The sequence below is a fragment of the Ascaphus truei genome (assembly GCF_040206685.1).
Source record: "Ascaphus truei isolate aAscTru1 chromosome 8 unlocalized genomic scaffold, aAscTru1.hap1 SUPER_8_unloc_1, whole genome shotgun sequence".
In the NCBI taxonomy this organism is placed as follows: Eukaryota; Metazoa; Chordata; class Amphibia; order Anura; family Ascaphidae; genus Ascaphus; species Ascaphus truei.
In genome coordinates, this window is record NW_027453835.1 from 665,555 (window position 1) to 674,199 (window position 8,645).

General features: G+C 55.6%; 1 protein-coding gene across 1 annotated transcript in view; it reads right to left on the reverse strand.

The window, feature by feature from the left end:
• The window catches only part of TIMM10 (translocase of inner mitochondrial membrane 10), a 36,164-nt gene extending 27,864 nt beyond the window's left edge, over positions 1-8,300 (reverse strand). Inside the window, exon 1 of the mRNA XM_075580628.1 lies at positions 8,005-8,300. The gene's annotated coding sequence lies outside the window, so the exon portion shown is untranslated. The remainder of the gene's footprint in view (positions 1-8,004) is intronic.
• Between the last annotated feature and the right edge of the window lie 345 nt (positions 8,301-8,645).

Below are 8,645 nucleotides of genomic sequence, written 5' to 3' on the forward strand. Positions count from 1 at the left end.
CTCAGGGAAGTGTATCCGACCAATCGCTGCTCGATCAGAGGTTACACAGGTGTATACATAATTACAATCATTATCAACAAACACAAATACAATTTATTAACAATATACATTTAAAGAACACACATTCTAAGATACACAATGTTATCTTTGGAAATGATGATTGTAATTATGTATACAGCTGTGTAACCTCTGATCGAGCAGCGATTGGTCGGATACACTTCCCTGAGCGACCAATCGTCTGTAGGCACGGGGTTTAAATATCACTTGCATCTCTGTACTAAAGGTATTCCCTGGTGAAGTAGACCTGCTCTACGAAACGCGTAGGAATATTTTATGTATGTATTGGGGCATTTGCCTTATGTTCCCACTTCCCTGTTTAGGCCTGCGGTTAGTTCCACTGAGTCAGCGCTGGAGGGTCGCTAATGATCCAAATTACATCAGTGATACCGCTATTGGCACCAGGAGCATTACGTCTACGTCAAGGGTACCAAGTCCCTCCGCCGACAGTGTGGGAGATGTGTGTTTGTTCCAACTATCCCACTAAGTATTCCGGATCCCAGCGAGCTGCGCTGTGTAACTCGCTGTCACCTGCTATCGGCGCCCCGGATACGCATACACCCGTATACGAATACACCCGTACACGCATACACCCGTAACATGTCCCTAAACAAGCCATGTTTGAAAGATTGGATCTTTTGTACGAGCAATAATTACCACCCTACTTCTGTCGCATTATAGCCACGTTTTTACACTGTGTGCGCGTCTCTTCTTTTCATCACAATGTGGCAGGTTAATTTGGGCACACCGGGACCTTAGAAATCTTGTTCTTTGGGGATTGGGCAGTTGGTACCTCAATGTATAAAAGAAATTTAAAAAATCTCCGTAAACATTGGGATATTTTGAAAAATGATTCCATCCTGCGAGATCGTACCCCTGGTAGGCCCCGTGTTATATTCAAGGAGGCGAGGAACCTAAAAGAAAAGCTATCCCCAAGCACACTAACAACAAATTCAACAAAGACAGGGTGGGTAGCACAGAGTAAAGGTTATTATGGGGGTACAGAGACAGGGTGGGTAGCACAGAGTAAAGGTTATTATGGGGGTACAACACAGACAGGGTGGGTAGCACAGAGTAAAGGTTATTATGGGGGTACAACACAGACAGGGTGGGTAGCACAGAGTAAAGGTTATTATGGGGGTACAACACAGACAGGGTGGGTAGCACAGAGCAAAGGTTATTATGGGGGTACAACACAGACAGGGTGGGTAGCACAGAGTAAAGGTTATTATGGGGGTACAACACAGACAGGGTGGGTAGCACAGAGTAAAGGTTATTATGGGGGTACAACACAGACAGGGTGGGTAGCACAGAGTAAAGGTTATTATGGGGGTACAACACAGACAGGGTGGGTAGCACAGAGCAAAGGTTATTATGGGGGTACAACACAGACAGGGTGGTAGCACAGAGTAAAGGTTATTATGGGGGTACAACACAGACAGGGTGGGTAGCACAGAGTAAAGGTTATTATGGGGGTACAACAAAGACAGGGTGGGTAGCACAGAGGAAAGGTTATTATGGGGGTACAACAAAGACAGGGTGGGTATCACAGAGTAAAGGTTATTATGGGGGTACAACAAAGACAGGGTGGGTAGCACAGAGTAAAGGTTATTATGGGGGTACAACAAAGACAGGGTGGGTAGCACAGAGGAAAGGTTATTATGGGGGTACAACAAAGACAGGGTGGGTAGCACAGAGTAAAGGTTATTATGGGGGTACAACAAAGACAGGGTGGGTAGCACAGAGTAAAGGTTATTATGGGGGTACAACAAAGACAGGGTGGGTAGCACAGAGTAAAGGTTATTATGGGGGTACAACACAGACAGGGTGGGTAGCACAGAGTAAAGGTTATTATGGGGGTACAACAAAGACAGGGTGGGTAGCACAGAGTAAAGGTTATTATGGGGGTACATTCTAAGGCTACGGCCCCCCGTGTTTACTGTGGCGCGTGCACAGATAAAAGCTGCGATATGCAGTCTGTAGGGGAGTGATGGGATGCGCGGGGGTGTGGCCATGAATGGGGGGCTCGGACATGACGGGGCATAGCTGCCCCTCCATTGGCTGCCGGCCAACCACATGATCGCGGCACGGAAAGACAAAATTGTTGTCTCCCCTGCCAGCGGACGCGCCATCATGATGCGTGAGCGCACAACACGTGCAAATCTACTGGGGCCTGCCCAATGGAGCTGTACCTGGTGTGCGTCGCACACGGCCATCGCGCGCCACACCGTGGCCACTGGGGACCTATCCTTCCAGCTACGTCAGCCCGTCACACCTCGCTCAACGCCTCCCCTAACACACCGAGCACAAGGAAACTACACGGGGCGAGAACCGCGTTTCCTGCCCCTGTGGTGTGTCCGGCGCCCCCATACTGCAGTTACATGGGGGCTGGCCTTCAGGGAAAGAACGCCTGCTCACCCCTACTCCTCATCAGGTTGTACATTGTAATGGATTCTACCGACACCGGTGAGTGAGATTTTAATGTAGCTTTCCATAATTATGTTTAACTAGCTGAGAGACCCGGCGTTGCCCGGGATGTAATGCGCGCGCGCGTCAGTCGGTGGGTGTGCGCGCGGACGTCAGTCGGTGGGTGTGCGCGCGGACGTCAGTCGGTGGGCGTGCGCGCGGACGTCAGTGGGTGGGCGTGCGCGCGGACGTCAGTGGGTGGGCGTGCGCGCGGGCGTCAGTGGGTGGGCGTGCGCGCGGGCGTCAGTGGGTGGGCGTGCGCGCGGGCGTCAGTGGGTGGGCGTGCGCGCGGGCGTCAGTGGGTGGGCGTGCGCGCGGGCGGCAGTGGGTGGCCGTGCGCGCGGCAGTGGGTGGCCGTGCGCGCGGCAGTGGGTGGGCGCGCACGTCAGTGGGTGGGCGGGCGCGCGCGTCAGTGGGTGGGCGCGCGCGTCAGTGGGTGGGCACGCGCGTCAGTGGGTGGGCACGCGCGTCAGTGGGTGGGCACGCGCGTCAGTGGGTGGGCGGGCGCGCGCGTCAGTGGGTGGGCGTGCGTCAGTGGGTGGGCGCGCGCGTCAGTGGGTGGGCGCGCGCGTCAGTGGGTGGGCGCGCGTCAGTGGGTAGGCGCGCGCGTCAGTGGGTGGGCGCGCGCGTCAGTGGGTGGGCGGGCGCGCGCGTCAGTGGGTGGGCGTGCGTCAGTGGGTGGGCGCGCGCGTCAGTGGGTGGGTGGGCGCGCGCGTCAGTGGGTGGGCGGGCGCGCGCGTCAGTGGGTGGGCGGGCGCGCGCGTCAGTGGGTGGGCGGGCGCGCGCGTCAGTGGGTGGGCGCGCGTCAGTGGGTGGGCGCGCGCGTCAGTGGGTGGGCGCGCGCGTCAGTGGGTGGGCGCGCGCGTCAGTGGGTGGGCGCGCGCGTCAGTGGGTGGGCGCGCGCGTCAGTGGGTGGGCGCGCGCGTCAGTGGGTGGGCGCGCGCGTCAGTGGGTGGGCGCGCGCGTCAGTGGGTGGGCGCGCGCGTCAGTGGGTGGGCGCGCGCGTCAGTGGGTGGGCGCGCGCGTCAGTGGGTGGGCGCGCGCGTCAGTGGGTGGGCGCGCGCGTCAGTGGGTGGGCGCGCGCGTCAGTGGGTGGGCGCGCGCGTGCGTCAGTGGGTGGGCGCGCGCGTCAGTGGGTGGGCGCGTGCGTCAGTGGGTGGGCGTGCGTCAGTGGGTGGGCGTGCGTCAGTGGGTGGGCGTGCGTCAGTGGGTGGGCGTGCGCGTCAGTGGGTGGGCGTGCGCGTCAGTGGGTGGGCGTGCGCGTCAGTGGGTGGGCGTGCGTCAGTGGGTGGGCGTGCGCGTCAGTGGGTGGGCGTGCGTCAGTGGGTGGGCGTGCGTCAGTGGGTGGGCGTGCGTCAGTGGGTGGGCGTGCGTCAGTGGATGGGCGTGCGCGTCAGTGGGTGGGCGTGCGTCAGTGGGTGGGCGTGCGCGTCAGTGGGTGGGCGTGCGCGTCAGTGGGTGGGCGTGCGCGTCAGTGGGTGGGCGTGCGTCAGTGGGTGGGCGTGCGTCAGTGGGTGGGCGTGCGTCAGTGGGTGGGCGTGCGTCAGTGGGTGGGCGTGCGTCAGTGGGTGGGCGTGCGCGCGCGTCAGTGGGTGGGCGTGCGCGCGCGTCAGTCGGTGGGCGTGCGCGCGCGTCAGTCGGTGGGCGTGCGCGCGCGTCAGTCGGTGGGCGTGCGCGCGCGTCAGTCGGTGGGTGTGCGTCAGTCGGTGGGTGTGCGCGCGCGTCAGTCGGTGGGTGCGTGGGTGGGAGACGGTTGGTGACTTACCTTGACCGGGTGGTGGTTCCTGGCGGCAGACGGTTCCCCTTCTGGCACTGATATCCCCGTGGCATGTGGCTGGGGCAGGAGGGGGTGGGCAAGAGTGGCAGGCTGGGCACTTCATGGCTCCCAAATGTGTGCAGGGGCAAGAAATGGCGGCGTGCAGGAGACACGCGGCCGCCCCAGCGCGAGCTTACTCTCCCCCGGCGTCACCCACCCCAAACACACCACCACAGCCCTCCTGCTGTGCTGGAGGCTACACCGCGCGGGGAACCTGCGCACCCGGCCCCCGATTACGGCCGGAGCCCCCATCCCAACCGGCAGCCAACAGTAGCCGGACCACTGGGGGAGAAGGCAGCACCGCCGCGCGGGAGACAGGCGGGAGACACGCGCTCCCGGCCGAGCACACCGACCATCTGCTGTGATGGAGGCGGGACTGCGCGGGCAACGCGCGCCCCCCATCCGTCGAGCGGGAGGGGATCAAGCGGCCGCACCAACGGCTCCCAGGCATCATAAGCGCACGGTGGTCCAGCTGACGGGGGAGAGTGAGGGGCACCGGGAGGGGATTGTGTGTGTGTGTGTGTGTCCCTTGGCCCGTCACTCCGCCTCAGGCCAATGAGAGGTGTGTGGGGGCGGGCCAAGGGACCAATAAGATTTCCCCTAGGGACACCGGACAGACAGACATCCAGACAGGCATACAGTGCTTTCAATTATATGGTATAAGATTAAATGGAATTACGCTATGGAGCACACCGACACCGCTACGGTCCCCAGCGATATCAAAGCCGGATTTGGGGTGCAAGGACGGGCAGCGGCGGTGATTGACAAGTCAAGTCACCTCTGCGCCATTCAGCGAGGAGGATCCTCATTGGAGAGGATGAGGCGTGCGAGGGCGAAGTTAGATGGAGAGCACCCGAACTCTGCCCGCCGCTTGTGTGTGAGTGTGAGAGAGTGAATGAGAAAGAGACGTGACACGCTGAGCCCGAGGTCCCGGACACACACACACACACACACACACACACGATATGTGTACATCACACTGACACACACACACACACACACACACACGATATGTGTACATCACACTGACACACACACACACACACACACACGATATGTGTACATCACACTGACACACACACACACACACACATAGATGTGTACATCACACTGACACACACACACACACACATAGATGTGTACATCACACTGACACACACACACACACACATAGATGTGTACATCACACTGACACATGTACATCACACAGATGTGTACATCACACTGACACACACACACACACGTGTACATCACACTGACACACACACACACACATGTACATCACACTGACACACACACACACACACACGTGTACATCACACTGACACACACACACACACGTGTACATCACACTGACACACACACACACGTGTACATCACACTGACACACACACAGATACGTGTATATCACACTGACACTGACACACACACACAGATGTGGACATCACACACACACACACCACACTGCCTGTGCAGTGTTGTCTGACCTAGATGGAGAGCAACCGAACTCTGCCCGCCGCTTGTGTGTGTGTAAGAGAGTGAATGAGAGAGAGATGTGACACGCTGAGCCCGAGGTCCCAGACAGACAGACACACACACACACACAGACACACACAATCACACAGACACACACACACACACAGATGTGGACATCACACAGACACAGACACAGACACACACATCATACAGAGACACACACACACACAGATGTGGACATCACAGAGAGACACACACACACACACACACACACACACACACACAGAGGTGGACATCACACAGACACACACACACACACACACACACACAGAGAGGTGGACATCACACAGACACACACACACAGATGTGGACATCACACAGACACACAGATGTGGACATCACACAGACACACACATACACAGATGTGGACATCACACACACACACACACACACAGATGTGGACATCACACACACACACAGATGTGGACATCACACACACACACAGATGTGGACATCACACACACACACACACACACACACACACACAGATGTGGACATCACACACACACACACAGATGTGGACATCACACACACACACAGATGTGGACATCACACACACACACAGATGTGGACATCACACAGACACACACAGATGTGGACATCACACACACACATGTGGACATCACACACACAGATGTGGACATTACACACACAGATGTGGACATCACACAGACACACACAGATGTGGACATCACACTGACACAGACAAACAGATATGTGTACATCACACTGACACAGAGATATGTGTACATCACACTGAGACACACAGATATGTGTACATCACACTGAGACACACAGATATGTGTACATCACACTGACACACTGACACACAGATGTGTACATCTCACTGACACACACACAGATGTGTACATCTCACTGACACACACACAGATGTGTACATCACACTGAAACACACACACACACAGATGTCTACATCATACTGACACACACACACACACAGATGTGTACATCACACTGACACTGACACACACACTGCCTGTGCAGTGTTGTCTGACCTAGATGGAGAGCACCCGAACTCTGCCCGCCGCTTGTGTGTGTGTAAGAGAGTGAATGAGAGAGAGATGTGACACGCTGAGCCCGAGGTCCCAGACAGACAGACAGACACACACACACAGAGATGTGGACATCACACACACACACACACACACACACACACACACACACACACACACACACACACACACACACACGGACATCACAGAGACACACAGATGTGGACATCACACACACACACACACACAGATGTGGACATCACACAGACACACACAGATGTGGACATCACACAGACACACACAGATGTGGACATCACACAGACACACACAGATGTGGACATCACACACACACACACACAGATGTGGACATTACACAGACACACAGATGTGGACATCACACAGACACACACAGATGTGGACATCACACTGACACAGACAAACAGATATGTGTACATCACACTGACACAGAGACACACAGATATGTGTACATCACACTGAGACACACAGATATGTGTACATCACACTGAGACACACAGATATGTGTACATCACACCGAGACACACAGATATGTGTACATCACACCGAGACACACAGATATGTGTACATCACACTCAGAGACACAGATATGTGTACATCACACTGAGACACACAGATGTGTACATCACACTGACACACTGACACACAGATGTGTACATCTCACTGACACACACACAGATGTGTACATCTCACTGACACACACACAGATGTGTACATCACACTGAAACACACACACACACAGATGTCTACATCATACTGACACACACACACACACACAGATGTGTACATCACACTGACACTGACACACACACTGCCTGTGCAGTGTTGTCTGACCTAGATGGAGAGCACCCGAACTCTGCCCGCCGCGTGTGTGTGTGTGTGTGTGTGTGTGTGTGTGTGTGTGTGTGTGTGTGTGTGTGAGAGAGTGAATGAGAGAGAGATGTGACACGCTGAGCCCGAGGTCCCGGACACACACACACACACGGAGATGTGTACATCACACACATGTGTAACACACACACACACACACACACACACACACACACACACACACACACACACACACACACCTTGTCTCACCTCCAGATCCTGCTCCGGAAACACGTGATCCCAGTTAATACAATTAACTTCCGGGAAACAGAGCGCCCAGGGGACAGGAAGCGAGAGTTGGAGCGGGGAGATGTGACAGACCGGAAACCGAGGCGTGGAAAGTGACTACTACCATAGAGAGGCGGAGTTGAGACAGAGAGCACTTCCGGGGAGGTCGGAGTCCGCATTAATACCATAGAGAGGCCGACAATATCGCATAGGCAGTCAGCCCATATACCATAGAGAGGCAGCACTAATACCATAGACAGTCAGCCCATATATCATAGAGAGGCAGCACTAATACCATAGACAGTCAGCCCATATACCATAGAGAGGCAGCACTAATACCATAGACAGTCAGCCCATATACCATAGAGAGGCAGCACTAATACCATAGACAGTCAGCCCATATACCATAGAGAGGCAGCACTAATACCATAGACAGCCCATATATCATAGAGAGGCAGCACTAATACCATAGAGAGGCAGCACTAATACCATAGACAGTCAGCCCATATACCATAGAGAGGCAGCACTAATACCATAGACAGCCCATATACCATAGAGGCAGCACTAATACCATAGACAGTCAGCCCATATACCATAGAGAGGCAGCACTAATACCATAGACA